We start from the raw sequence: 6808 nt of genomic DNA, 5'->3' as shown, positions 1-6808 counted from the left end.
ATGTTAAGTCATCCAACCAAAGCTTTCATAACTCATGGTGACACCAATGGCATCTATGAGGGGATCTACCACAGCATCCTTGTGATCTGCATTCCTTTGTTTAGAAACCAGTATGATAATACTGTTCTTATGAAGACCAAAGGAGCAGCTGTTAGACTAGACTTTCTCACAATGCCCAGTACTGATTTGCTCAGTGCATTGAAGTCAGTCACTAATGAGCTTTTGTGAGTACTGTATTTTTTCAAATTATTAGTAGTCAAGATAGGTCCTCTCAAAGGTAACAGCAGCATTCATATGATCTTTAGTCTAATTGTAAAGCAACCACAACCAATATGAAACTTATCTAGACACTGTGGAATGAGCTTTAACTGTCAATTAAGACTAAACTACCACAGAGACTTACTGTACATGGAATTAGTTTAGAATTTGATGTTGGAAACCCTTTTCTCTTTCTAACTGAAAGGGCACAACTTCCACAAATAGTATGAAGTCAACAAACAAAATAATCAAGCTAAAAAATTGTAAAATATTTCAGTTTAATGAGTAAAATTCCCGAAACTCATACTTCATTTAAATAATCCTCACTTATTACAAATAATCCTCACTTATTGCCCAAATTAAAATAATTATGCATACAATGTATATAATAGAGATATACAAAATATGCAATTACAAAATATGAGTACTTAACAATTTTCAGCATTTGTAATTTTATTTTTATCAATTCTGAAAAAGAACTTCCATATTCCACAATAAAATATATAACTTAAAATCCAGTCACTGACTATCTTTAGAGCACTCTCCTGCTGTCCAATGGCAGCATGTATATATTAACTGACCTCTATCCCCATACACTCTCTCCCTTCCTAGACTCCAGTAACCAGGGGTTTACCCTATACTTCTATGAAATCAGCTCTGGTATTGGTGAGAATGTGCAGTGTTTTCTTTTAGGGCATAGTTTATATGACATCATATAAAATCCTCCAATTTTGTCCTTGCTGTTGTAAAGATAAGACTGCATTCTTTATAGTAGTTGAATAATATTCAACTGCATTTTCATACCTTACTTTTCATATCCATCACACAACAGTAGACACCTCAGTCAATTCCTCTACTTACCAACCATGACGAGAGCTGCAAAAACCATGGACATTAAGGTATTATTTGGATATGTTGTTTACTAGTTCTTGAAATATATTCCTAGTTGGAAAGCTAAACCCTGAGAAAATTCTATTTTCTCTATGTTCAGGAAAAGCACGATCTTTATAAAGTTGCTGTTCTAAAGTTCACTCCAGCATTCACTTATGTTAGTAAAAAATTCCACCCCATGAGGCTACTGACTGGCCTGAAATATTGATGTTGAGCTCCAAAGCTACATTGTAAAGCCAGAGAACTGATGCCAACAAACCTTTCTCTGATTTCCACACAGTCTTCACGGGACATGCCACTCTCCCAGTGCCACACACAGACACATTTGGAATAGTAAACATAAGAAGACATGAACAGATTCCACTTCCTCTGTATACTTGTTGTTACTGTGCTGTGTCTCTGTTAGAACTCTGGGTGGAACTCAGGCCCTGGAGAATTCTGGGTAAATTATCATTGAGGTGCATTTCAACCTTATGTCATCTTTTAAAAATATGTCTCTTTCTAACAATTACTCATTTTTAACGATCCTTAGTGTTTTTTCTTGAGATTTCAAAGGATCTTGATACTCTTTCTTCTCAAGGGCATCTCAAAGATCATCCTCAAATTACATTGAAACACCTCACTTGCAGTGCCTGGAACAGCTTACACACATTTGCTCTCCTGGACAGATTTACTTCCTCAAGTAATTTTTCTTTTCACTTTTGGAAAGAGTTTCTCAGAAAATGCCAACCTACCCGCAAACTTCCAAGTGTGTCCCAGTGAAAACCATCCTGCACCTAGTGTTCTACTGAACTTATTTACTTTGTCTCATAATGCTTTGCCTAAAACGCTCATAGGCTTGATGCATTAAGTAAATTAATTACTTTTCGATGTTGGGGTCTTTAGCAATAAGGAAAATGCCATGCAATTATCAAGAATTCACCATCATGAGTCAGTGAAGCCCCGGACAGAGCTGTCTTCTGGACTGAGTAAGTCATGTACAACAAAGGAGCCAAGCACCTTCGTGTTGGCAGCACATGACCTCACCTGGGTCCAGTACTACTCTCTGGATGTGCTTGGGTTCCTACTGGCCTGTGTGGTGACTGTGATGTTCATCATCACAACGTGCTACCTCTTTGGTTGCCAGCTGCAAGGAAGAGGGAAGGGAAGTAGCTGAACTGGGGAAGAGAAGACACATGGACCTCCCCAACCCTCACCTCTGATGCATAACAGCAAGGGAGGCCATGATGACTGGGACCTTTCTCTTGTGACAAGAGTACATTTCAATACTTCTATGTCGAGTCATATGATTTTCTTCTCCCAGAGAATTAATAATTCTTTTGGAATTAGTAGTATTTCAGTACAAAGGGAAAAAAAAGAACAAACAAAACTAAAAACAACCAACAGAAAGACACATTGACATTTTACAACCTCATTTTCCAGCTTAAAAAAATCAAACCAAAGAATACTATGTTCAAGGAGATGGCTTCACGGTCTAGTCACTTGTCAGGTAAGACTTCCTTATTGATTTTGGGTACCTAGAACTGATATAAATGCCATATCTAGTAGCATCTGGAAGAAAAGTATAAGCAAACCAGAAGATGTGAGATGGAGACAGAACAGCCTGAAGCTTTCAGGCTAACTAGCCTGGCTGCTGGGGACCAGCCTCAGCCAATTGTGGGTCTTGATATTAGGAGGAACATCACTTCACACATGGGGGCAGGTACAAGCTCATGGATAATTCATTTCAAGAGACTGTTCTCAGGAGGCAGTCTTTCTCATGTCTGCTCATACTCTCTCTCTTTTTCTGCTCTCTCTCTTTTTTTTCTGCCTTTGAACAGAGAGTCAATCCCAGTCTTTCATTGTTAGATAATTTCCTTATACATTTTCTTTATGATAAAAATCTTTTTGTTTTGTCCCAGAGAATATTCGCTTTCCCCCAAAGACCGACAGATGAGAATTAACAGAATATAGCAGGCTGTACTCTACATACACGGTACAGTAATTACATTGCAAGCAATCAAGCATATTTAATCATTAACCCAGTGCTTTTCTCCAACAAACATCTACATCATAGGTCATCTGGGCAAAGTCTTGCAGTTAAAATAAGTGGCATAAGAACAAAGAGGTGCTAAACAAACTGGACTATTCTTTTTTAATTTTTAATTTATTATTTATGTAGAATTTATTCACTTTGTATCCCGACTGTCCTTAATTCTTAGCCGCTGTTTGTAGCTGAGCAAGTCTTTTCTGAGCTCTTTCTAAACATCTTTTGTAATAGGACTGATCTTTCAGAGTCTCTAGTCCCTTCCTCATAAGCTATACAAAGCTCCTGTAATCTCCTTATCTTATCCCAAGGAATCATGTCCATGTGACCAAGTCTTTCTAGGAAAAGAAGTTAGAATGAATCCAGTAGTTTCTCTAGGGTCTAATTCTTTTCTGAGTGCAGCAATCTGTGTCTGAATGTGGAAACTCAAACAATTCCTAATATCATTTGATATTCATAAGCTTACTAAAGTTTTTCAGGGAACAATTCACATAAAAGGCCTCTATAAATTCAATTTCTTGTTCAGGGTTCATTACCTTTGCAGCCAAGGGCAATGTTTCCTCTATACTGGTTGTATCTTCCAGTCCCCCTAAAAATCTTATCAATTGCATTGACTATGGCTGAATGAAAGGAAAAAAGATGGAGTCACAGTAAGAAACAAGGCAGGCAGAAATAAAGGAAAAGCAATGCAATTTGTGGACTGGTAATCCAGGGATGTTTTCTCTAGGGTGAAAGTGCTCCATCAGTTTGAACTGTGTCAAGCAGCTGCTTCCACAACCACATCATCCTTGACACCTAGGTTCAGCAAGAGATACCCTGCTGCATAGATTGTGGGAACGGGAACATAACAAATGAAGAGGTTGTGTTCTCACATCTCCTATGTGTACCATGGTGTAGCATGCCCCGCCCACAAATTTATGAGCACACACATGTAAATACACACATATACATCGGCTTGAAACACACACACACACACAATAAAGAATTAAGGTGGCTCACAGGGAGTTTCTGGATGCAAGGTCATTAAGAAGCCCAATACAGTTTTGAAGTATTGAACAAGCTCTAATGTTTTTATTGTAGGCTTTACAGTATAAATTTCTAGGTAAGGTGTTCAGGATTGGAGCTGTGTGAAGACCCTGACCCCGCATTTGTATTTAGAGACCAGTAATGTTGCACAGTCTCATGTTGTGCACAGGCCTCTGAATGACCTCTTTTTTTTTTCTATTAATTTACTTTACAATCCTATTTCAGCTTCCCCTCCTTCCTCCCTTCCCAGTCCCTCACTCTCACCTCATGTCTTCCAGCCTCCTCCCTTTCTACTCAGACAAAATGAATCCTCACATGTATATTAACCTGCCAGGCTGTATCACGATGTAGTAAGATTAGGTACCTCTTCTCCCAATGCAGTTAGACCCAGAACCCCAGTTAGGGGAAAGGGATTCAAAGGGAGGCAAAACCTTTCCACTCTGGGTCCTTCTGTTCCCCAACTCTTTCCTATGACTCCCTGTGATCTGCCCAAAGTTGGCTGTTAGTCTTAGCATCTGCTTTGATCCCCTGCTGGCTGGAAACTTTCAGAAGCATTTTATGGAAGATGCCCATCCTGTTCCCTCTCATCAACTGCTTCCACTGTCTATTCTATTTGCCATTCTAAATGAGGATTAAGCATCCTCTCTAGGAACCTGCTCATTATTTAGCTTCATTAGGACAGTGGATTGTAGTATGACGATCCTGTATTATATGCTAATATCTGTTTATAAGTGAGTATATTCCATGTGTGTCTTTCTGGTTCTGGGTCCACTCACTCAGGATGATCTTTTCTACATAAGAAGAGGCACAGAGCCAAGAAGCCTGGGTCCAGGGCGGCCTGCAGAGACTGATTTACCAACCAAGGACCAAGCATGAAGAGGAGCTAGGCCTCCTGCTCAGATTAGCAGATAGGCAGCTCAGTCTCCATGAGGGTTGCCTACTAAAGGAAGCAGGGGCTGTCTCTGACATGGACTCTGTTGTTCTCGCTATGATCACTTCCCTCTGATGGGCCACAGAGGAAGAGGATGCAGGCAATCCTAATAAGATTTGATAGGTTGGGGTCAGATGATAGGGGAAGAGGGCTCCCCCTTTCTGAGAAATAGGGAAGGGGACCAGGGGGAAGAAGGAGGAAGGGTGGGGCCAGGAGGAGACGAAAGAAGACCTGTAATCTAGATATGAAGTGAATAAATTATTAAAAATAAATTCAAATTAAAGAAAAGGTAGGCAAGGGAGTCAGAGACATCCCCTGCTCCGGTTGTTAGGAGGCCCACATGAAGACCATGCTGCAAACCTGTTACTAATCTGTAGGGACCTAGGTCCTTCCCATGTATGTTCTTTGTTTGAAAGTTGAGTCTCTGTGAGCCCCTATGGGCCCAGATTAGTTGATTTTGTCCATTTTCTTGAGGTGGAATAACCTCTTTTTTTTGAAGCATCTACCTAGATTGTACTTGAGGATGAGAGAAGCTGAGAGTTACCAACACAAGCTGCTCTTCCAGAGGACACATTTCATTTCTACCGCCTATATCATGATTCAGGACCATCATTAACTCAGGTTTCATAGGATCTGAACCCTCTTCTGGGCTCTGTTGACACTGCATTTATGTGGTACAGATACCCATGCAGACTAAACACACAAACACTTAAAATAAAAATGAAAGATACTTGGCTTCATGAAATGAACTTTGTTACCATTCAACCACTTTCAGAGAACAATGAGTGAGTGGTTCTCATTATTAGCCTTTGTCACAGAATTCCATTTTAGGTTTTGATAACACAGAACAAGAACTCAAAATGAGATATTCTTTCACAGTTGCTAGGTCTGTGGTGTGTTTGTGTGTGAGTGTGTGTGTGTGTGTGTGTGTGTGTGTGGTGTCCTTTTTCAAAACACAGAGTATAATGTGCCTGTGTTCTTTATATTTATGCTGTGGCTTCAATACTTCTATAGAAGATGTTTTGAAATGGTGACTATGTGCTGGAAAGATGGCTGAGTAGTTAAGACTGCTTGGTGTGACAGAGAGTAGAGTAGGATCAAATTTGCATTACAAGTGTGGAAACCAAGCATGCCTGTAAATGACTAGACCATAGAGTTGGGGAGGTAATGATGAGTGGATCCCAGAATTCACTAGCTGGCCAGCCAGCCTAAGAGAAGTAGGAAACCTCAGGTTCAGTAATATATTCTGCCTTAAGGGAATAAGAGAGAGTGAGAGAGAAGGCCTGACACTGGACCTCCTCTGTCTTCTGCATGCACATGCATTGGTGCACACCCATACACACATACACTGCTCTTACAGATAACATACACATGGTGAGAACAAAAGAGAGAGACAATCATTACTCCATAATCTATAATTTTGAAAAGCATGTGCGGTGGCCAGTCTTAATGGTCACCTTGACTGCATCTGAAGTCCACTAAATCTCAAGCTGCTGCACACACCTGTGAGGGCTTTTCTTAATCAGATCATCGGCAGCAGGAAGCTCCACCCTAAGTGTGGCCCACACCTTCTTGCCACAGCCCAGATGAAAGGACAAGGACAAAGGAAACTTTGAATTTGGCTGCTTGCCCTCATCCTTGTGGGCAGATTGCTGCCGGCAGTACTCAAACCCCCT

At 40.4% G+C, this 6808-nt stretch overlaps 1 pseudogene; it reads left to right on the top strand.

The window, feature by feature from the left end:
- On the top strand, positions 1-2305 carry LOC132652878 (UDP-glucuronosyltransferase 2B20-like; annotated as a pseudogene).
- Positions 2306-6808: the final 4503 nt, after the last annotated feature.

The sequence above is a fragment of the Meriones unguiculatus genome, chromosome 3, assembly GCF_030254825.1.
Source record: "Meriones unguiculatus strain TT.TT164.6M chromosome 3, Bangor_MerUng_6.1, whole genome shotgun sequence".
NCBI lineage: Eukaryota > Metazoa > Chordata > Mammalia > Rodentia > Muridae > Meriones > Meriones unguiculatus.
Note: the sequence above shows the minus strand (reverse complement) of the source record. Positions and strands in the feature narration are given on the sequence as shown.